The sequence below is a fragment of the Acipenser ruthenus genome, chromosome 3, assembly GCF_902713425.1.
Source record: "Acipenser ruthenus chromosome 3, fAciRut3.2 maternal haplotype, whole genome shotgun sequence".
Lineage (NCBI taxonomy): Eukaryota > Metazoa > Chordata > Actinopteri > Acipenseriformes > Acipenseridae > Acipenser > Acipenser ruthenus.
This window is the reverse complement of record NC_081191.1, coordinates 61,753,925-61,778,727: the sequence shown is the minus strand read 5'-3', so window position 1 is coordinate 61,778,727 and position 24,803 is coordinate 61,753,925.

Below are 24,803 nucleotides of genomic sequence, written 5' to 3'. Positions count from 1 at the left end.
CCACCTCCTCCTGGGCCAGCTCCATTTCTTTTTTTTTTCCAAAAAAAACTCAAAAAAAAAACCACAACAAAAAATACTGCCCTGAGCCTCCAGGTGGCGGTATCCCACTTCTGAGCACAAAATGTGACAAGATTGGCAGAGGTTGAGACTCAGAGACAGTTTAGAAGTTCAAAATAAAGTTTTTTTTTAATAACCAAAAATAATCAAATAAATAGGCACAAGGGCCAAACAAAAAGGTTTTAAACATAAAAAAACACAAAACAAAAAACAAAACTTACAAAAATAAAGGTTTCCAGGCTGGGCGTTGCCTTCACTGGATTCAAACACAAACCAACAGAAACCCAGCACACACAAAACACTGGCTCCTTCTCCTTCCAGAACTCTCCTCTAATGGGAGGCTGAAGCCTCCTTTTATGCCAGGTGGCTCAGTCCTTAATTGAATAATTAATTAGTTGATTGCTCCCACCTGAAGCAATCAATCTGGGCAGGGAGGAGAATTTAACTCCTTCCCTGCCAGTATTTCTAAGAGCAGAGCCCTGCTCTGCCACAGTCACCAAAAACGTAAATGTATTCATTAGCCTTAAAGCTTTAAATGTCACGATAATGTTTAATAATCTGACGTCATTTTTAGGCAGATATTAAACAATGACTGGAAGCAAACTATTTGTTCATGAAAGCCTACTGGTTTGCTTTGAGAGAGATACAACAGAAAAGCTAACCAATCTTGACCTTGTTTTATTGAATTTTGATTATAATTTAAATTTAATGGGATTATAAAAAACAATCCAATCCCCTGAATAATATACTGTGAAAGCATGTAATGGGGTTAACACCCAGTGAAATTGTTTTGTTTTAAATGACCTGCCATGTACACTAGCAATTATGGGAAAAAGGATTGTTGCAGACAAGAGTGTTACTTGTCTAAAGCATTAAGGCAGGTGAGATGACTAAAATTGTGTTCACGCAAGAGCAATGAGTACATGTAAGTGTACAGGGCTCCAACCAGAAGTGTTGTAATAATCCATCTCTTTTAAAGTGTCAACGACTTTAAAGTTTTGAAGTTCAAATGTGTATTTTTTATACTGATGGAGGTGGGCTGCAACTGAACGGGCTTCAAAAACGTGTGCCTGGCAAAAGAATCGGACAGGGCTTTAACATTAATTGACAGTGGTTCCTATTTCTATTGTTTTTACTATGGAAAGTGGGCAGGGATAAAACCAGAAGTGTCCTAAAAAGTAATACGTGAGTAATGAGTAATAAATTCTCTATAGTACTTGTGTATCACTCGTACTCCAAAAAAATGTTCATACTTGTTAAAGATCCAGATTTATACTTGTTACTCATGCTTCATAATTGCACAAATGTGTCAGTGCAGAACTTACCTACAGTAAGTACCTTGAGATACACTGGCTTTGTTTTCTATTTTAGTGGCGCAGTAGCACCACTATAGATAGGTTTGAGACTGCACTTCAATGTTAACCCCATTTTTTGTACTTTAATAGCTTCGACCCCATTCAAGGGATTTGCATGAAATATTCCATGTGTGGTCTCATGGGTTAGATCTCTTGACGTGGCCCATTTCGGACTTCTCGGATGTGCAAATTCTTTTTTAAAATTTGGGTTTTTTGCTGTTTTTGTGTCGACTCTCCAGCACCCAAAAGTTTGGAATTTTGGTCTGAAGGTTTTTTTGGTTTTCAGTATACAAAAGGGACTAGCCCAGAATAGTGCCTGGTTTGGTGGAAAAATATGAATCTGTTCAGGAGTTATAACGATTTTAAATGTTGGGTTCTAAGCATGCTCAGTAACAACTCTTCAGGATAGATGTTTGAGCACGAAAAAAGAAATGTGTTTATTTTCCATTAAAAAAAGAAACATTTGAAACTCTTTAGTAAACTAGGACATGTCTCTGTATAAACTGACTGCAACTGACTTTCCATTTTGTGAGTATGTGTTTATTATTTTCATCTCACGAAAAAAAATAATTCTTCTCACAAATAAAGCATCTGTCAAAATGCTTCGATGCATTCTGGACACCCCTCTTCATCCTCAATAATATGTAAATGGTTCCAGTAAATCAATAAAATACCTTGTAGTACTTTTTACTTAGTACTATATTTTGTTTATTTATCTTTGCTTTAGGCTATTTGATTATACTTTGCTTTAACTTGGGTTAATGATTTGTTGTATGTGTTTAAGATCAGAGCCTGGGTGCAAATCAGCGACCTTGCACACCTCAAGCAAGCATCTTAACCACAATGCAAAAGAGCCAGGCTGGTCTGCATTCTTGGTTATAGAGCTTTTAAGCTTATCTCATCTTTCCAACAATGTACAGAATCTGTAATGGCAGGGTATCACACAATAATACTTTTTTCTTCAAAAGAATAACAAATATACTGTGAATGCAAAATCAAGGATTCCATTTATTAGCAATCAAAATAAATATATTTGTGATGTTAAAACTTGGATTACTAAAATACAGAAGAGTATTGCTGCCACGTAGAGCCGAAAAAAATTCAGCACATATATCGTTAAAACGATATAACTATTTAGTTAAAACTATATAATTATTTCGTTAAAACGATATAGTTTTTTAATTATAATGAAAGTTATCTCGTAAAAACGGAAACAGAAATCAGTGTCAGTCTTGAGAACGTCCCCAACAGCAGACATCTCTACTCTACAGCCCCCCAATCCTGTGTGAGTAAGTCACACAGTCTGTTTAAGTAGACCTATTTATTTCTATAATACTTTATTAACACAATGATGTAGTTAATATATACGCACACTTCTGTAAATGTGGAATGTGTTTGTGTGGTGATAAATTAACTAAAAACAATGTTTAGCCCTTTGCGGTCCATTGTCGGACTGGGTCCGACATTGCAATTATTCCTCACAGGTCCTTTGTCGGACTGGGTCCGACATCATTATAGCAACGCAATAAACGGGTGTTTAGTCGTTTTTTCTCCGGAAAAAGCCGAGAAAACCATTCAATTGCCGAGTGGTAGCGACAGGAGCCGAGACAAGTCGGAAAAAAAAAAAAAAAAAAAAAAAAAAGGCGTATTTCATGAATAGTCATACATGGTATCAGGTATCAGATAATGGGCGTCCATAATAAACAAGCTGGCTAAGTGCGTCAGCGCACTGAGTCTATCATGGACATTTGCAGAGCTTTTTTCAGATGTTATAGTAATAAAATAATGACTTTGATCGCATTATTGAGGAGTTTGGTGATAAAACGAGTGATCTGGAGATGATCAATCGGTATGTACGACTATTATTATTATTATTATTTATTTCTTACACAGCTGAACGCTATAGCAAACAAAAGGCTGGGGAGGGGCTGGAGATGCCTAGTGTGTGCTTTGTTGATATGCAGGGCCATTTAAACCCGTTTGACTGTGAAAAAAAATACTTTTAAACAGCGCGTATAAAATTAACTGCGCGTGTGAAAATTAATTATTCCTGGCGTGCCTGACGCGCGATTAATAAATGGACCGCAAAGGGTTAGAGCTATAGGCCCAGCCTGTTCAGTCCATTGAGGCACTTGCTTCTGTAAAGAGCTGGTAAATACATTTGATAAATAAAACTGTAACTTTAGGGTATAATTATACATTTGTACTCAATAGTCATTATTACAGAAGATAATTTAACTTATTTTCCAAAAGGTTAAGTGTCGTCATGACAAGAGCACTGGAGGACGATGCTGTAAGATTTCTCAGAGATCGCGGTATGCCTGACGATCAGCTTGCAAAAATGGAGTAGAAATGTGCCACGTCAAGAGATCTAACCCATGAGACCACACATGGAATATTTCATGCAAATCCCTTGAATGGGGTATGATGAGTACGGCTGGGACCCCCGGAAGGTGCTGATGCCACCACTGCACATCAAATTGGGCCTTATGAAACAATTTGTCAGAGCTCTAGATAAGGAGTCGGCAGCCTTCAAGTACCTTCAAGACTTCTTCCCTAAGCTGTCTGAGGCAAAGGTCAAAGCCGGTGTCTTCGTCGGACCACAGATAATGAAGATCCTGGAGTGCAATGAATTCCCCAAGAAGCTCACTAGTAAGGAGAAAGCGGCTTGGAACAGCTTTGTTGCAGTGGTTCAGGGCTTCCTGGGCAATCACAAGGCCGAAAACTATGTGGAGCTGGTTGAGACTCTGGTGAAGAATTACGGCACAATGGGCTGTAGGATGTCCCTCAAAGTCCATATCCTTGATGCTCATCTTGATAAATTCAAGGAGAACATGGGAGCGTACTCGGAGGAGCAAGGCGAGCGCTTCCACCAGGATATACTGGACTTTGAACGCCGCTACCAAGGACGGTATAACGAGAACATGATGGGAGACTATATTTGGGGGCTGATTCGTGAAAGTGATTTACAGTATAATCGTAAATCTCGAAAAACTACTCACTACTAAATCTTTTGTAGTCATTTTTGTATTACTTTAGTATAAATACATGTTAATTTGGATTCATATGTTGTTTTTTTCTGACTTTATGTGAACGAAAAGACACAAATTCGCCCGTTTTCTCATTGGAAATAGGTAAATTTCAAAATATCACTGTCCTGGTCACAAAAGCAAAGTTTGTGGGGAATAATAGCCATTTTCTATACTTTTGAGGCATAAGCAATTAGGAAATAACACTTACTACCCAGGAACAAAAATTGTGTTACATAGTGTTATTAGCAAGTGAGCGGGTTTTACATAACCCTTTACAACCCTAAAAAAGGTTTTATAAATCCTTTTAAAACCTAAGGCCTGTTTTACCCTCTTGAAATCAAGAATCAATTATGTGCATTGCTTTCATGTTTACTGTGATATGTACATGGTGACATTAATGGTGTACGGTTCCTCATTGTTTATTTATTTGTTTCTTTGTTTTTATTAATGGTTAATGATTATGATTACATCTCTATCTGATTTGGATTTGTTTTTGTGCTATTTTAAAACATAAGTCAAAAGTTTTAAACATATATTAAATCAGCGGGACCACTGTCTCTTTAGGTCAGTGGTCTTTTTTATATGCCAGGGATATGTGCATTGTACCCTTATTTCAATTCTCATATTTTTTTTTAAAAGGGAATTTAAAAACGTCAGCATAATTATCCACATTCCTTTAATTGCATTTCAGAAATCTGCTTCAATGTATCTATTATTGCCAAAGTGTGCCTGGAAAACACATGTAAAAACAGCTTGAAAATTCCAAGAAGCATTTCATAATATGTTTTTCCTTTTTAATTTGAATGCCAAAATGTAGGGGGGGCAGATAAAGTTGAACTATATCCTACATATTTCATAGGCCTAACATCAACAAACCCTACTAAAAAAAAGTTTTGCAGATAAAAACAATGGTTTTAAAACAACACCTTTTCAAATAATGCTTCATATTTTTTTGTGATTTGTGGAGGTTCTACAGTATATAGAATAACAAAACTAGAAAATGTACTAAAATATTAAATATTAATATCCATCTATGCTTCTGAATATTTTCTGCAACACTGTTAATAGTGTACCATCCAAAAAATGTCCTTGCAAAGCATTGTAACAATATGTCACATTTTATTTATCATATTATATGTAGATATGTAACAATATTTTTACCTTTAAAGATTGACAGAGAAGTAATCTGCCTGACCACAAAAGGATATTTTGCCTCAGATTGATCTAACTACCGACATAAATGACTGTAGTCAATCCCTAGCTCAAACCCATGGTGAGGCCAAAGATGGATTAATCTTTCCACATTAGCCATGGAACAAGAGGCAGATCAAGAGACCATGAACGAACACAGTGAAGACAGATCAGAAATCATAGTGGCACAAATTGCACTGAATGCTATAAGTGAAGAACCCATTGTGCATGAACCAACATTTCATGTTGTAGAAGGACTTTCTGCAACCAACATGGAGCCCCTGAACCAAAGTGTCTTGTATGAAATACAGTTTGGACCATTGTCTGAGGACCTAGCAGCTTCTCAGTTGACTGACACACTCCCATATGAGACAACACAACCTCTACGGAGTCAGTCAATTCACAACATTACCCATTCCACTCCAGAGAATTCACAATGTGTTGTGCACCTAGATTTGTCTTTAATAGAGGTGGACAGTGTTTCTTATAGTGTCCCACCATTTTCAAGAAGACTGACCCCTTGTCCTGAAGACCAGCTCATAAATACAACTATCAGACTACATAGATCTAATCTCCTTCAAAAAATGAATGCACACTTCAAGAATCCAGATATACTGTCAGCACAGCTAAAAATGTTCTTCATAGATGAAGCAGGAGCTGATGTTTCAGGACTGTCTAGAGATGCTTATTCTGCCTTTTGGACAGAATTCTTTGCTTCTGTTGCTGAAGGGAAAATGTTAGAGTTCCTTCCATATGTCCTAGGTGGCAAGAAGAAGAATGGAGGGCTGTTGGCAGAATTTTAGCCAAGGGATATTCAGACCACAGTTACTTCCCACTACAGCTTGCCCCAGCTTTCACAATAGCACTCATTCATGGAGAACACTCTGTTAATCCAGCTATTTTGCATGGGTCATTTCTTTCCTATATAAGCCAAACTGAAAGAGATGTGGTTGATGCAGCAATTGAAGGCATTCTTACAGAAGATGACACAGATGACTTGTTGGATTTTCTGGACAGGATGGGGTGTGCCACTATTCCAACAAAGGAAAACATGAAACAAGTCTTCCTACAGATTGCCCACAAATGACTTATCCAGAAACCAAAATGTCAGACGTCTCCATAGTTATTCTGAAAGGGTTTTTCCCAAACAGCCAAGAAGTGGAGAAAATGTACACAGAGAAGGTGCCAACTGTAAAAAAAAAAGTGCTGAAACTGTTGCAAGCAACTCCATCAACCAAAGCTGAAAGCCAGAGCTTCAAATATTTACATCAATACCTCAGAGGTCTAGATGATGTGTCGTTAAGGAAGATGCTCCATTTTATGACTGGCTCAGATGTTATGGCAGTGGAGAAAATCCAAATTATGTTCACCAGTTTGGATGGTCTAGCAAGACGTCCAGTTTCACATACATGTGGGCTTGTGTTTGAACTTCCTTCAACGTACCAGAGCTATCCAGAATTGAGGGGGGAAAAGGAGAATATTTTGTCAAGCAAGGAATGTTTCAAGATGGACATTGTTTAATATCTGATGGAGTACAGTTTAATTTTGAAGAATCACAATAACTACAATTTAAATCTAGTAGAAACTAAAGAAGATAAAAGTCTAAACATTTCTTTCTGGAAGTTTTGAAAATTTTGTTTAGCACCTAATTAACCACCCAATTCATTCAGAATCTGGATTTGTCAAATTATCTACACCATTTTTGTGAAAGTGAAAATAAACTGTTCATGTTACAGATATAGTAAAAGATAAATGGCATTTAAGTCCATAAATTAGTAATGTAAATTTCTTGTTCAGAGTTACGTAACATTAACAGTTTGGATTTCTTGTCACAACAAAAGGTGTGAGTTGCAGTTTCGAGTTTTGAGTCTGTTTTCTACAATTTCAGCTTTCCTTTTCGGGAAGCGTTTTGGAAATGTTAAAACATAGACACATGGTACTATATGTGATTTATGGATCATTTTATTTTTATACTATTTTGTTGTCTCTACTTTCTTTTATGTCTCCTGTTAACACACACAAAAAAGAAAACTTTTTGCAGCCCATACTTCACTTATTTGATACCTTTTTTTTAAAATCTTACAACACTTAACTAGTACTGCGCACATTAGACACTGATGCTTTGGTGACATGGGTGGGTTGGCTGCTATGGCAGGTTTGCCATGTTTGTGGTGTTCCAAGGTCATATGGTCGGGGCCACCACCCTGCCACATTATTGTGTCAGAAGCAGGATGGTGGGAATAAGACTCAGGGAGACAGAATTGCAGATTAAGCACTTCAGCACATGTTTATTTACACAGAACACAGAACACACTATCACCCTGTGGCAGTCTGGCTCGCAGTGGTGAAGTGGATGATGTCACGGACCAGGAAGTAACTGACACCAAAACAGTGGATGGGCGGGTGAAGCTGAGTGCAGTAGCACTCAGCGTATTTATTAACAAACAATATATTTAAACAAAACACAAAACACAAAACAAAAGGGCACGAGGGCCAAACGAATCAACAAACAAACAAGTAAGTGTCGTGCTGGAGAATCCAGCACGTTTTAGCAATTGTTTTTTACAAATGTGACTCGCTCTCTCCGCTCCCCGTACTCTCCTCTGTACACCCAACAACAAGTGCAGAGAGCTGCAGGTTTATATACTCTGGCCGAGGGATTAACTAGTTGGTAATTATCTTATTATCCCTCGGCCAGAGTCTGCACGCGTTTGGTAAGGATGCATGACTGTCAGCTAGTTAAATAATCAGTAGCTGATCAGCCATGTATCCTCACGGGGTTTTTAAATATAACAATAAAAGACGCGGCGCTTTTACCCGCGCCGCAAACAAAAATACAAATAATAATAAATAGGGGCGGGACACTCCACCCCACACCCTCCACTCGTCTCCCTACTCCAACAACTCTCTCATACACACCTAGCCCCCTCTATATATATATCCCTGTGCATTAAACAATCACAAACAAACCACTGCAAGTGAACAATAAACCAAACAATTATCTAAACAACACACACACATGGATTTGAATCGCACATGCACTCGCACAGGTTTTAATCAAACAATCTCACAACAGCACAACAACATTCAGTACTTTTGTTTTTCAGTGTAGTGACAAAAGCCTAGTCTTTGAAGAGCTTCTGTTAAATACCCAGAGAAATATGTAACACTGACAAAAGTTGTTAGTTTGATATTGTTCAAAATAAAAAATGAAAAAAAATTTAAAATGTATTTTATTTAATCTCACCTACATCAACCTTTTATTATTATTATTCATGTTTAATAGGTTTAATGCATTGTTATAGAATTTCTGAGTCAAGTATTTTTTTATTTCTGAAAACAAACCAAAAAACTATTAATCAGACACATTTATGAGCTGCAGTGCATGTTTGTCTTTAACAGACTAGTTAACAGGCTGATAGCTATCATGAAGTAATTACATTTTATTGCAGTTGATCCCTGACAGCAGGGCTCGGAACCCCTCCTTCTCGAACGCTGCACCAATCAGCACGGCCGATTCACTCACAGGCAAAGTCGCCACATACACAGAAAAAGAGAGAGAGAGAGAGAGAGAGAGAGAGAGAGAGAGAGAGAGAGAGAGAGAGAGAGAGAGAGAGAGAGAGAGAGAGAGAGAGAGAGAGAGAGAGAGAGAGAGAACAGTAACACACTCAACCATTCACTGACACTCCGGGACTCCACACACACTCAGCGGTACAACAGAAAACACTCACTATATAGACTTCCCAACATACTCCCTGGTAATACACACTGAACCAGGCATTATTCTATAACTGTTTTGTTTTTATTGCAAAACAATAAACTAGATCCTAAACGGCAAAGGTTTCGACTTGATTAATAAGATATAAGTCAACATTGCTAATTAGTTATTCTGGTATTCTACACAGTTATTTAACATAGTGGTCCTAATCATGTAACCTAACATCTATCTTAATTTAATCTGTAAACCATTGTGGCAGGATGACAGTGGTTTGAGGCTCAGAGACAGTGAAAGGGAAAAATAATGATCTTTATTCAACAAAAAATAATCAAATAAACAGGCACAAGGGCCCAAACAAAAAGGTTCAAACAAAATACAGAAATGTAGGCTGGGCATTAGCCTTCACTACAGTTTCTTTCTCCTAAACAGCACAGCACAGCACAGCACAGCACAGCACAGCACAGCACACCACACCACACCACACCAACCCAACCAACCAACCAACCAACCAACAAACAAACAAACAAACAAACAAACAAACAAACTCACCCAAAAACTCCTCTCCCTAACAAAGGGTTTCAGCTGTTTTTTATAGTCTGTGGCTGGAGCCCAATTAACTAATAATTAACAATTAAACACTTAAGGCTCCAGCCACATTCTCACATGCATTTTTACAGGGAGGAATTTAACCCCCTCCCTGCCAATCCAAAACAAACCAAGAATCACAAAAACATAATGAAAACAGTAAAAATAACAACAATAACAAAACACAAATTTATAGGGGCGAGCTGGCACCCCATCACAACCATATTTTGCCAATGTGTTTATTCCAGTGTAATGGAAGGGATATTTAATATATGCATTATTTATCCCTGAAAGATACATGTATTTTTATTGGGCATATATGGAATTGCAATTAGACAATAATTGAAAAGATTAATGTGAATAAATCTAATTTACTGTTTCCAATTCAAGCTAGCTTTCAATCAACTAACAGGAGCACCGCAGCACCCAGGTTGCTTTAAAATCGCTTAAAAAATTGCTAGACAAAGTGTCACACGGCTGGCTGAGTGGTGCCGTCAGATCCAGGAAATGAATACACAGAGACAGGACAGATGAGGTGAAATGATGAAAGTGCTGTTGCGTGGTTTATTATAAATAAAAGGTTTAAACAAACAGAAGACAGGACACGGCACTTGCCAAAATAAATAGACGAACAAAACGATAAAGCAGTAAACAGACAAACAAACACGGTGAGTGAAATACTTCTTCTTCTTCTTCTTCTTCTTCTTCTTCTTCTTCTTCTTATCTTTGTTTATTTTCCTTTCTCCTCTCCACACCCGTTCTCCACTCACCGAACACACAACCCCGAGTGAGTAAAACGTGCATCTATATATACTGTTGTGCTGGGATTCAATTACTAATTAATTATTCACTTGAATCCCAGCACGTGAATTAATTATGTGCAACCTCGTGCTCACATATTATATACTTTAAATGCACGTGAAGTGATGTGCAATCCCGTGCCTAAATACAATTATACATTTTAAGTAACCCGTGCTGCACACACCCATTTATATCCCGTGCAGCCATTTCTATACACCAACATTAACACACCACACGTAACATACAATACAGAAATGCACACAGGGGCGGGGCACATTGCCACATATACCCCCCCTTGTGCGCAGCACACATGGCCTCAACGGCCACCTCCCCCCTTAAAATCCCAAAAGTCTTGCTCAAAGTCCTGGGCCAAGAACAGAGACTTCAAGGGGTTCATGGGCGGCAATGTTGCCAGTAGCCCTGTTGCTACTGGCCATGCTGTCAGCAGATGTGCTGATAGCTCCCAGACTGACTCCTTCAGCCGGGGCAGTCCTGGCAGCGGAAGGGCTGCTTGGGGGGTGGTCTCTTGACCTCCCCCCTTCTTTGTAGCTGGCAGCTCCCTCTTCCGGGGCTCCGGCCACAGTATCTCCTGCAGCGAAAGTGCTGCAGTGGGAGCAGGTCTCCTGACCTCCCCCACGATCTCCGGCAGCGAAGGTGGTCGCGAAGGTGGTCGCCAGACCTCCTCCCCCTTCTTCGTGGCCGGCAGCTCCCCTTGGTGGGGTTCCGGCCACAGTACTTCCTGCTGCGATGCGGAGCAACAGGCAGCCCCAGGCGATGCGGAGCAACAGGCAGCCCCGGGCGATGCAAGGCTGGCATCCTTGGGTGAAGCGAGGCTGGCACCCTTGGGCAAAGCGAGGCTGGCATCCTTGGGTGAAGCGAGGCTGGCATCCTTGGGCGAAGCCGGAGTCAGGACCAGTCGTGGTGCTGTGGTTGGCCACTGTGGCAGTAGCTGCGGCGGTGCTGGCACTCTTCGTAGCCGCTGCGGCCGGACTGTTTTCCGCTGTGCTCCCCTCAGGAGACTATGCGGTGGTTGCTGAGGAATGCCAGCATCAAGTCCTGGTACTTTTTCTTGTGAAGGGAGAGGCAGCTCCTGCACCTCTTCCCCTGGTGGTGATGGAGGCAGAGGTAACTCCTTCTCCTCTCCTTGGGGGTGAAGATGGCGGTCGGGGAAGTGATACCAGCAGGCATTTACCCTCTGCTGGTGGCAGTGGACCCAGCAGGCATTGACCCTCTGCTGGTGTAAGTGGACCCAGCAGGCATTGACCCTCTGCTGGTGTAAGTGGACCCAGCAGGTATTGACCCTCTGCTGGTGGAAGTGGACCCAGCAGGCATTCACCCTCTGCTGGTGGAAGTGGACCCAGCAGGCATTCACCCTCTGCTCCTGGCGGTGGAGGAGGTAGAGACAGCTCCTGCTGCTCTGCTCCTGCCGGTGAAGGTGGGAGCAGCGTGTAGTCTCCTGGCGACGAAGGTGAGAGCAGCGTGTAGTCTCCTGGCGACTAAGGTGGGAGCAGCGTGTAGTCTCCTGGCGACGAAGGTGGGAGCAGCGTGTAGTCTCCCCCTATTGCAGGGGACTGGTGCGGCTCTCCCCCTATTGCAGGGGACTGGTGCGGCTCTCCCCCTATTGCAGGGGACTGGTGCTGCGCTCCCCTTATTGCAGGGGACTGGTGCGGCTCTCCCCCTATTGCAGGGGACTGGTGCGGCGCTCCCCCTATTGCAGGGGACTGGTGTGGCTCTGCCTCGGAAGGGGAAACCAGCAGGCATTCTTCCTCTGCTGGTTGTGATGGGGACAGCAGGCATTTTCCCTCGAGCCCAGTGAGGGTGCAGGTAGGTGTGGCTCCTCCTACTTGGAAGTCAACCAGCTGGGGAAGTCCCATATCGGCAGCCAAGTAGTTGATTACCACGGCTGCCGGGTTCACAAAGGGCACTGGGTAGTAGTGTTGTTCCCAGTGTTCCCAATGTTCCCCATCTCTGGCCCACAGCAGGTCAACAACCTTTGGGAGGTCCTCCCAGTTCCACTCCGGGTCCTACACCCAGTCCAGCATCTCCTCAGAGGATGAGAAAGGCTCTGTCTCCTTCCTCCTGGGCTGTGGATGTTCTGGGACCTCTCTCCATTCCTGCTTCTCATCATAACGGAAAGGACAGTCTGCAAACAGATGCTTCTGTTTGCAGAGGGGGCACACCGGCGATGGCTGGTCGTATCGCCCTGGGTTCCTGGCCTTCAGGCGGACTTCCTCTGTGTCCTTCACCTCCTCCTGATGTTGCTGAGGTTGCTGCTTGTGGCCCTTTCTTCCCATTTTCTCTTTTTTCCCAAAAGGGAAAATAATTTTTTTTTTTTTACACAAAAACACCTCTCCTGGTCTGACGCTTGGAGGCGCTGTTGTCCCACTTAGGACACCATATGTCACACGGCTGGCTGAGTGGTGCCGTCAGATCCAGGAAATGAATACACAGAGACAGGACAGATGAGGTGAAATGATGAAAGCACTATTGCACGGTTTATTATGAATACAAGGTTTAAACAAACAGAAGACAGGACACGGCACTTGCCAAAATAAATAGACGAACAAAACGATAAAGCAGTAAACAGACAAACAAACACGGTGAGTGAAATACTACTACTTCTTCTTCTTCTTCTTCTTCTTCTTATCTTTGTTTATTTTCCTTTCTCCTCTCCACACCCGTTCTCCACTCACCGAACACACAACCCAGAGTGAGTAAAACGTGCATCTATATATACTGTTGTGCTGGGATTCAATTACTAATTAATTATTCACTTGAATCCCAGCACGTGAATTAATTATGTGCAACCTCGTGCTCACATATTATATACTTTAAATGCACGTGAAGTGATGTGCAATCCCGTGCCTAAATACAATTATACATTTTAAATAACTCATGCTGCACACATCCATTTATATCCCGTGCAGCCATCTCTATACACCAACATTAACACACCACACGCAACATACAATACAGAAATGCACACAGGGGCGGGGCACATTGCCACACAAGGGTATAGTCTACTCTGAGCATGGTTTAAATGGGAAACTTACCTGTACCAGTTGTAGGAAACATAACTGTATCAAGTTCTTATCTAAAAAATGTCTTGCAAATTTGTCATTATCCTTGTTCTCTATGTGGCTGTTTTCAGTTCACAAATATGCACGTATTCGCTTGGGACACCCCATTCTTGATTTCACAGCCTCCATAAAATAACTTGCTACTATGACCAGATCACTGTTAGTTGTATATGCTTTTAACCAAATAATATGTCTAGGATATCCATCGATTGGTCCGTTAATGCAGATTCTGTAGGGTTTCAGTTTATCGTAGGAATCAAGGTGCCATAGAAAATCTATGCCTGAGTTGTGGTATGTTCTGCGTCTCCATCGATTTCTACCCCGAAATTGAACTCCTTGCGAGTCAATAATATTAAGCAACTCTCTAACGTCATTCTGGCTGACAACAAATCCTTCTTGAATGCATTTCAAATCTGTATCCATGTAATTGTCCAGAGTGTTCAATTTCTTGCATTAAATACAGCGCCACATCTAGTACATCAGATTGGTGTTTTTGCTGATGCAGTCTTCTACTTTTCAAGTACCGTCTAAGTGTTCTAATGCTTATAATAATTCCATCCAAGTGCACTAAACATTCCAAAATCTCCTTATGGTGAAGGTCTAATCCAAAATAAAATCAGATTTTGTTCACCAAATCCGCCATGAGTGATCAGTCTCTCCTAATTTCTGGGGTTTTGTGATATTTTAGTGAGATGTTGCATTTGTCTGCATGATGTTGGAAGTGTCCATATCTGATTTCTGTTTCCGTTTTCACGAGACAGCTATTGCCTGACACTGATTTCTGTTTCCATTTTTACAGGATATAATTATATCACTTTAACAAAATAACTATATCGTTTTAACAAAATAATTATATCGTTTTAACAAAATAATTATTTCGTTATAACAAAATAGTTATATCGTTTTAACGATATTGTAACAGGGGAGACCTGGACTGGCCGTCTGACGTATGCACGATGCTGCAGGAAGAGGGCGGCAGTCCCGTGGAATCCTCCTGCCAGTCATGGCAGTGACACAGAGAGGTGAGGAAGAGGGTGTGTGGGCTTTCCCTCTCTCTGAGTGGCTGGGAGGCAGGCTTTGGGGAATTGCTGGGCTTATAAACGAATACCTTGTTGTTTCCTCAGATCTTCCCTCTAGATGAATGAACCAGCGGAAGCGCTACAGACGGACGGAGCGTGGTTGGAAGAGAGCCGCCAAATAATAAAAAAAGGGGGAAATAAATGGGCAGACCCCAGTGATTGTATAGGGCAGTGAGGGAACGTCTGAGTGTAGGACAGAGACCCGGGCCGTGCGGGTAGCAATGGTTGGGGTATATGCTGCGGAGTGCAGCACCTTTGTAGTTTTTGATTAATAGTGTTTATTTTCATTTTGTCTTTGTGCCTTCTGTTTTTGACTTATTTAATGCACCTGCATGTGCGCCATGGGTGAGCTGTGATACTTCTACCATCGCTGGTAACAACAGTGTCACAGTGCCACCTTGTGGCAGCAAATAAATCGTGCACCCGAGTGGTGTTTAGAAAAATCCAATTTTCTGTCTCCAGTGTCAGTGATTTACCCCACCCTTCCACAGATATATGTGCTGGATTCTTTTTTTTTTTTGCTCTACGTGGCAGCAACACGCTTCCGTACTAAAATAACAAAAAAGAACTAGTAAAAAAATACCAAAGGTGGTTTATGATATAGTGCCCCTTATTGTTCTCTTTCACATAAGTTTAAAATGTTAATTGTCTAACATAGCAATCTTACTTTTGTTTTTTAACTGTTATAGCCAATTCTCTACAATAAAAAGTAGTATCAGAAACATACAGAGAATAACAGTAATGGGAGAAAATGAAGGAATATAAATAAAGTGGACTGCTTACAAGATCTTCTGTCTGATAAAGCACGGTGCACCGAAGCATAGAGTTTATTAAACAAACACCAAGGAATTATACTGTCTTGCAAAACTGAACAAGATTGAGGGAGGCTGCAGTTTTAATGCTCTGCAATACAGTGCGGTTGCTACAACCAAAGGATAATCACAAAAGAGGACAAACAGAGGCTGTTGTTTACAATTCGATTCAGTTTTATCAGTGGCGCACAGCAGGCATAGAGCATTGTAGCTGATATAGTTGGGTGATTGCTTTTTAATTTAGTATGGTTGTAAAATGGTGATATTCAGTCTTTTCAGCTGTGATTGTTCTGACAAGGTATATTTAGTCTTTCTTTCTGAGGCTCATCCCTGAAAATAGCAACATAGCCAAATTTAAAGGCCAGCAGCAAATGTAAGGCCCTGTGAAATGTGTTTCATTTTTTTGTTTGTTTGCATTTTTTCCGTATTAAAAATTATATTCTGTGTTTCCGTTATTTTAAATCAAAATTGTTTGATACAGTGATAACAATTAAGTAGCCTAACAATAATGTGCAAAATCTTTATTCAGAATTGGATTGCAATGGCAAAAAGTATGATTGGACAAAAGATACCAACAATTTCAACAAAACATTCTGCAATTATGCAGTATACTGAGAAATATTCCAGCAGGATATCGGCCTCAGCACACAGCGCTACAAAATCTTCAAATTCCCGTCTGCTATCTGCAGATTTCATAATGTCAGTGATCGTGGTTTGGCTTGGGATCCTCTGTGATTCTCTTCATACTTGATGTGATTATTCAGATGGATTTTAGGCATTAAATTATTTTTGAAGATATCTTTCCGGGTCCAGTGAATTGAATATTGACAGCATTTGTAGAACATCATACCACCTGATTCATAGAAGTTGGATGTATAATGTGTGCTGTTTTAATTGTTAGACAACCTCAAGATCCTGTGCAACAGAATACTCATTTCAAGTTTAAAAAAACAACTGCATTACCAGTTCTTTAGATAGATCTAAAAATAGTATACATGTACATCTCACTTTATTCCTGTCACCTAGGATATGAACCTTCTGAAAGAGACAATACAATCTGCACTGTATTTACAGTTTTGTTTGTTTGGATGGAAATATGCTTCCAGATTAAAATATACCAATATTTATTACTGAAGTTTATACAAGAAACTAATCTTATATAATAATAATAATAATAATTCTTTTGGAGTTTTTGAAAGTAGTGTGTCTGAACAAATTTTAAAAATAGTCAGCAAGTCTGCCTCTGCATATATATATATATATATATATATATATATATATATATATATATATATAAGCTATATTCCTAGCAAAGTAAAGTTCCAAGAAACTGGTTACCTTTTAGTTTGCAATAGTAAAAGCATAGTGAAGTGTAATAAAGCATACTGAAAGTATGGTAAATCATAGCTAAGCATTGTAAAGCACAGAGAGGTACATTATATTAAAGAGCATGGCATGGCAAACCATGGTAAACTACGGTAAAATGCATAGTACAACCATAGGTAAGGCATGGACAAACTGCAAAATGATCGTGCAAAAATACTTTGGTAAGCTTTTATAAGGGTAAATAAGACCATAACTATGGTGTCAAATATTATATGTTGGTATTCTTATCAGAGCACTATGTGAAGATGTACAAGTGCCGTGGGGCTCCCTTTGGAAATCAGTTTATGGCTTTTTTTCCCCACTAATGTCTTAACACTCCTCAGGAAGCAAGCAAAGTGTTCTCTTAGGCGAAGTGTTCTCTAAGACCGAGTTGACCACCAGACACAATATGAACCAATCAATAAATAAATATGTATTACTTGTCATGACGCACGTGCATCAACATATGAAATGAACTGAATAAGAGAAAAGCAATAGGCAAGTGTATGTTAATGAAATATAACAATAAAGTAGCAGACAAACTAACGTTAATAAACTAACTGTCACAATAAATTAACACAGCACCCCTATACATGTTAAAAATGCGGCAGCAGCTCTAGATTAATTATGAATACATGTACAGGAGTATTATTTAACAGAATGGTGAAGCAACTTACCAGAACGGGAAACACAAATTGCTTACATGTTTGAAAAGACTGAATAAACCATGTTAATTTAAGTTTGATGATGATGAGTTATCAGGTTACAAAACAGTACTGTATCCGTTGTGAAGGATACAGCACTGAAGTTGTTCTTTTAAGCGAAGTTCCTGTTCCTTTAGCCGGAGCATTTACAATAGGAAAAATCAGTTTCAACACAAGGGTGTTCTTGGGATGGGAAACCCTTGTGAAATCAGATGTTCCACAATTATTATATTTTACTGTTGATTTTCCATGATATCTGTTGGTGTTTCAAATAGCAAGTTGTTAACCCTTCTACTAGTTCCTTCAATAAACATTTAACAGAATTATAGTATATCTTAATGTCTTTTTTTTATATAATAACTAAACAATTTCTTCTCAATCCACAGATGAATGGCATCTTGAGAACACATCAAATCACACTGGAGAAGTAAATCCACTGTTTCTCATACTGCTTCTGTTTCTTTTAGCTGCTATTGGCTATATCAGATTTCATTTTGGCATGCGTCACAAATATCAGCCCATTTCGCTTTGTGTCAGTGCTCATTGGCTGAGCAACGAGACAAGACTTTATCAGTACGATGTGAACCAGCGGTATGGAGTAATTATTATTATTATGGAGTAATTATGATTTTCTTTAGTGTGATGGAGAAACTATCTGAATATTGGAACAACCATTGCTGCACATGAACTTTAAGGCAATAATCCACATCCGTGTTCGCCATAAACTCTCAATTATACTGGACTATATGGCACCCCATCGTATCAGTACTTGCATCATCTTGTAGTTGCACTTAACTGCTCCACTTTGCTGTTTTCTACTACTGCTCTCAATATTTCTACAGTAATTACAGTACCGGTGTTGTTCAAACTGTAAACAACTTCTCAGTCTAACTTCCATTTCTGTCTCTCCCTTTTGATACAGTATCTGTACTTTATAACACAGACATCTTATTCAGCATTAGTTTTATAACTAAACTAATGTTTTTACTTTTTTGCTGTGAAAGGAGCTGCAGCTTTCTCCGGGAGACGAGATGCTTCAGCTTCGCTTCAGACCCCCTCCGGCAGCTGAGCCTGGGGTGAGCCCATTCCCTCTTCCCCTCGCTCGACCCGCTCTCCTTCTCACACTTGAACTCGCTGTTTAGCCAGGCTATTTACAGTTTAAAAACTGCTTCACTATATGTGCATTATATAGAGGGAGTTATTTTATTCTGTATTTTAGTCAGATGTGTATTATGTGCGGTGAAAAAGTATTTGCCCCCTGTCTGATTTTCTGCATTTTTGCATATTTTTGACACTGAATGTTATCAGATCTTCAACCAAAACCTAATATTAGATAAAAGGGACCGAGTGAACAAATAGCACACAAATTTGATACATATTTCATTTATTTATTAAAGAAAGTTATGCAACACCCAATGCCCCCGTGTGAAAAAGTAATCACCTCCTTAGACTCAATAACTGGTTACGCCATCTTTACCAGCAATAACTGCAACCAAACGCTTCCTGTAATTATTGATTAGTCTCTCACAGCACCGTGGAGGAATTTTGGCCCACTCCTCCATGCAGAACTGCTTCAACTCAGTGACATTTGTGGGTTTTCGAACATGAACTGCTCGTTTCAGGTCCTGTCACAACATCTCAATGGGGTTTAGGTCTGGACGTTGACTAGGCCATTCCAAAACTTTAAATTTCTTGTTCTTCAACCATTCTGATGTAGACTTGCTTGTGTGTTTAGGATCATTGTCTTGCTGCATGACCCAGCTGCAATTCAGCTTCAGTAGAATTCTCTGATACAGAGCAGAATTCATGGTTCCTTCAATGATGGCAAGGCGTCCAGGTCCTGATGCAGCAAAGCATCCCCAAACCATGACACTACCACCACCATGCCTGACCGTTGGTATGAGGTTCTTACTGTGGAATGCAGTGTTTGGTTTTCGCCAGACATAACGGGGCCCATGTCGGCCAAAAAGTTCCACTTTTGACTCATCTGTCCATAGAACATTGTTCCAGAACTCTTGAGGATCATCCAGGTACTTTTTGGCAAACTTGAGACGAGCATTCATGTTGTTCTTAGTGAGCAATGGTTTTCGCCTTGCTACTCTGCCATGAATCCCATTTTTGCCCAGTGTCTTTCTTTGTGACTTCCTGGACCATTTTATGCCTTGCTCTTGGAGAGATTTTGGCAGGACGGCCACTCCAGGGTAGATTCAGTACTGTCTCCATTTGGACAATATGGCTCTGACTGTGGTTCGGTGGAGCCCCAGAGCCTTAGAAATGCCTTTGTAACCCTTTCCAGACTAATAGGCATCAACAACTTTTTTCCGGAGGTCTTCAGGAATTTCTTTTGTTCGTGGCATGATGTGCCTCTAGAACCTGTGTGCTGACAACTTCCCTCTGATGGTAAGGGCCAAAGTTAGTTAGATTTATATTGGGCAGGGCTGGCCCAAATCAGGCCTGGCTGTTAACCAAAGTACTCAAACAGCTGACCCTAATTATCCCTTTAATTGGGTTGAGTTAACTAGGGGGGCAATAACTTTTTCACACTTGAAGATTGCATGTTTGATTACCTTGCACACCAAACAAATGAAAGAAGCACCAAACTTTGGTGTCATTTTTTCCTTCAGACTCCCTCTATATACTACTACAACCCACAAAAAAATCTGACCAAATACAATGTAAAAAATGCAGAAAATCAGACAGGGGGCAAATACTTTTTCACAGCACTGTGTGTGTGTGTATATATATAAAAAAAACAGCAGTGTACACAATTGAAGGCATAGAAAAGGTTTAAAAAAAAAAGATTAAAAAATCTTTTATTTTCAGGACGTTTCGGGCAAAAGCCCTTCTTCAGCTGTTTAAAAAGAAAAGTAAACACAGTGCAGTAAACTTGTTGTTAGTCAAGAATTGTAATTATACAAAAAATCTGTGGCTGATGATTATTAGAATAGAATGTTCATTGCCAGAGGTTCCAAAGTTCCCATTTTGAAGATAAACTCTTGTTCCTTTTGTTTCCGAGCAACAATTGTTCCATAGCACTGATTTATCCCACAGACTGTGATGCCTTCAGCAGTGTGATCATCACTGTTGAAGTGATGGGCTACTGGAAATGCAGTGTTGTTAATGCGAATGCTTCTTAAGTGTTCTACAAACCGGTCTGCGCATTTTAGTTTCCCCAATATACAATTTGTTGCATTTCTTGCAGATAATGCAGTAGACTATCCCTTTAGAGGCACATGTAAAATGTTCATGAATGTTGAATGAAGATTTAATGCCTCTAATCTCTGTTTCAGAATGAATGTATTTACAGGTATTACATCGTGGTCTATTACATGGATATGTGCCTTTCAAAGGTTCCCTAGAAGGACAAATAGCACTGTGTACCACATATTCTCTTATATTCTTGTCTCTTCTATATGACATCAAGGGGGGAGTCTTGAAAATAGGCACTGTAGATGGGTCTTGTAAAATTGTAAAGTTTCTTTGCACAGTCTGTATCTTTCTGTTGGTTGGGTGGTAAGTGAGGACCAGAGGGATTCTATCATCTGTGTGTTGTATATTGCTATTATATAAAGTATTTCTATTTATATTTGAAACACAGAATTTAGCTTTAGTGATGATCTTGTCCAGAAAGCCACCATTTCCAAAAAACACACACATTTCCTCGCTTTTGGCGAAGAAATCTTGATCATCGCTGCAAATATGTCTGAGTTTTAACAGTTGTGAATAGGGAATCGAGTCACGTGAAGCCTTAGGGTGTGAGGAGTCATACTGCAGATATGAATGAGAATCAGTTGGTTTGTAGTACACAGTGGTGTTAATGGTGGAATTCAAAACAGTGATGGAAATGCCTAAGAAAGATACACTATTGCCTGTTTCTGATATGTTCCATGTGAAATCCAAGGCTGGGTGGAAATTTGTTACTGACTGAATTAACTGTTTTTTAAATAAAAAAAAACATCCGCCCCATACTGCAGAACAAAAAAATATATATATGTTGATTTCAACATATATGGTAAAATAACCTTTGAGTAATGCTGGCTTGATGAAATTATCAAAACCAGCCAAATTAAATTCACTGCAGCTATTCATTATTTTTTTTTTTTTACTGCAGTTATTTAAAAAAAATGTGGAGACAAAAGACAGAAGTTAGAAGTTTCCTTTCATTACTTAAATGACTAGTTAAAGAAACAAAAAACACCAGCAGTGTTTAACACTGGTCTCTTGCAGTGACAAAACCAATCCAATTGTAACACTAGAACAATATATAAGTAAAATGCCAGTAAAGCACTTTGTTTCTATCTTAGTCCACTGATTCCTGGCATTCATCCAGACCCATGGGAAAAAGACTTTAGGAAATATGTCCACATTTAGCACCAAAACCAGTTGTTGTGAGGTCGATAATATTGATAAATTAATTAGTAGTTTTTTTAGTTTAAAATATGTGCACGATCCCCCTTTATTCAATAGGTACCTTTGTTATTTAATTTAGATGCAAATAAACATAACTTCCTGGAATAACATGAGCATTAGGAAACATATTAACCCTTGGCAAACAGCCTATTATAATTTAGATTGAATTCAAACAATGACATAATTGCAAACTTGTAAATGCACAAAAGTAACTAAAGATCACGGATTAAAAAAAAAACTTTTTTTTTTTTTTTTTTTTTATTTAGTCGTTGCCAATTAGTTTTTATTATTTTCTCCCCAATTTGAAATGCCCAATTATTTTTTAGGCTCAGCTCACCGCTACCACCCCTGCGCTGACTCGGGAGGGGCGAAGATGAACACACGCTGTCCTCTGAAGCGTGTGCCGTCAGCCGCCCGCTTCTTTACACACTGCGAACTCACCGTGCAGCCGCCTCAGAGCTACAGCGTCGGAGGACCACGCAGCTCTGGGCAGCTTACAGGCAAGCCCGCAGGCGCCTGGCCAGACTACAGGGGTCGCTGGTGCGCGGTGAGCCGAGGACACCCTGGCTGACCTAACCCTCCCTCCCCCCGGACGACGCTCGGCCAATTAAGCGCTGCCCCCTGGGAGCTCCCGTCCACGGTCGGCTGTGGAATAGCCTGGACTCGAACTCGCGACGTCCAGGCTATAGAGCGCATCCTGCACTCTAGCGAGTGCTTTTACTGGATGCGTCACTCGGGAGCCCAAACAACAACTTTTTAATGAACTGTGTAGAAGTACATTACAGTATAAATTACTGTTTGAAATATTTGTTGTCGTGCATTCTGTAGCCCAACTGCTGATATCTTTTTTATGAGGCCTCTAATCTATCACAGTGATTCCAAAGAAATCAGGGGTTTGCTCTGCATAAGCCTTTAATGACTCCAGGCCATGATGGGCTTCTCTTGCTGTCACTGGTCTTGGGGGTCAGTGTCATCCACGTCCATAGCCTCACTCTCTGAATCTTGAGTAGAATGCTGCACTAGTTTAATCAAGTCATCATCAGCCAATGTAGTGCTGATTTCCATGTCTTCATCAGCCCTGAGGATGCTATCAGGTGTCACTCCAGCAGTGCCAGGTAGGTGTGTAAAAATTTCAGAAATGGATCTGATTCCCTCTTCAGTTGTATTGGGCTCTTTGATATCGGGTCCAGGGATAAGAGGTTCTGGTTCTGTTGGCAATATGTTGTAATGTCTAGCAGTTTAATATTGTTGCAGCACTAACTTGACACATTGGTCAGTTGATCGTGAATATTTGTGTGCGATGAAGCATTATCAAGCAGTAGAACAACGTGTCTGTTTTGGATACGCATTGACCTGTCAAACCCTTTAAGCCATTCTTCAAAAATCAAAGCAGTCATCCAGGCTTTTTTGTTCCACTATCAACAGCAAACATGGTTTGGATCAAAGTCTTGTCCAAAGCAATGTGGGCGCTTACATTTTCAAATTACCAATGGCTTCCGTTTGTCAGTGCCAAATGTGTTCATGTGTTTTCTAAAAAAAACAGTTCCGACTCGTCCATGTTGTAAATATCATTCAGGTCATAGATACTCAAAACTGTCATCCACAGTCGCAGCCTCCCCATGACACTTATAAAAAACGAATTTCGCGACATTTTAATCTCTGAAGCCAGCCAACTGAATAAGAAAAAGTAGCAGGTACTCCAAGTCTGCCCTTTTTAGCATGACATCCAGAAATTTGCCTAGCACTGGAAAAGGTGGACTGGGCTATCCCTCCAGACATTTCAACTGTGGTCTGAAAGGAACCAGAGGCTAAGTAGTGCAGAGAACACAGCACTTTCAGGGATGGCGGTCTCTAGATTGACGCTGGAAGTGTACCACAGCAGCCATCCTGAAGCTATTGACAGGTCTCTGCAGATGTGTGCTTTTATACAGCTTTAATTACTCGCAACTACAATGGTTTGTACCTTGTAAGAAGAGGTTTAACCCTTTGCGGTCCTATGTCGGACCTGGTCCGACATTGCAATTATTCCTATCCGGGTTTCTAGTCTGGTTTTCTCGGCTTTTTCCAGAGAAAAAACTTCAGTGGCCAAGTGGGAGCGACAGGAGCCGAGACAAGCCGAAAAAAAAAGGGCGTATCTCATGAATAGTCATACTTGCCCCTGGCATTACATAGGGGCGGTCATAAGGAAACTAGCTGAATGGTACTGTATCAGCGCACAGAGACTATCACGGACATTTGCAGAGCTTTTTTGAGATGTTATAGTAATAAAATAATGACTTGGATTGCATTATTGAGGAGTTTGGTGATAAAACGAGTGATCAGGAGATGATCGATCGGTATGTACGACTATTATTATTATTATTAGCATATCTGAAAGCGATAGCGAACGAAAGGGTGGGACGGGGCTGGAGATGCCTAGTGAGTGCTTTGTTGATATGTAGGGCCTTTTAAACCCGTTTGACTGTGAAAAAAAAATACTTTTAAACAGCGCGTCTAAAATTAACTGCGGTGTGAAAATAAATTGGACCTGACGCACACTTAATAAATGGACTGCAAAGGGTTAATAGGTAACTTTGGGGGGAATTCCTTGTATTGCTCCACTGAATATATGTAT